The following is a 587-nucleotide window of genomic DNA, read 5'->3' on the forward strand; positions in this document are numbered from 1 at the left end:
TAGTCTCTAGCTAATTAATTAAGTATATATGTTAATTAAATTCTCTTAGTTAATTTGAGTGTGGGTTCTACTAGCAGTACCAAACAGCATCAACAAAAACGTATAGGTTCTATGCATGTTGAATAATGGGCACCTTCTTTGCTTCTTACAAATGTTGGGCCAGAATTTAATTAATAGAAGATTAGTGTATAAAGAAATGCCAATTAATTATTAATTGTTACTTACTTGAACTTTGTCTACTACTTTGTTAATAGTCTTATATATATTGCTTTTTTAACGTTAATTGTCTAGTTTGTATGCTTACTTAGACTCTTTAAATTAAACCATCATTAAGCAGCTAATTAAGTGATGAATAGCAAATTAAATCTCCTTAATATTTTCAATAAATTATGAGCAACAATGCAAGGGGTTGACTTAATTATTAGGGTTAGACAGGGTCTCATAATTTGAGATTTTAGTTATTTAATTTCTTTAAACTTAAAATAAATTTTAAGTCTTTCTGAAGGCATTTTCTACTTGGGTTCGGATTAGGGTACCATGCTGTCACCATTGATTTTTGTTTATGAAAAAAAAAATGTTATAGGTAT

This window comes from Arachis ipaensis, chromosome B02 (assembly GCF_000816755.2).
Source record: "Arachis ipaensis cultivar K30076 chromosome B02, Araip1.1, whole genome shotgun sequence".
NCBI classification, from domain to species: Eukaryota; Viridiplantae; Streptophyta; class Magnoliopsida; order Fabales; family Fabaceae; genus Arachis; species Arachis ipaensis.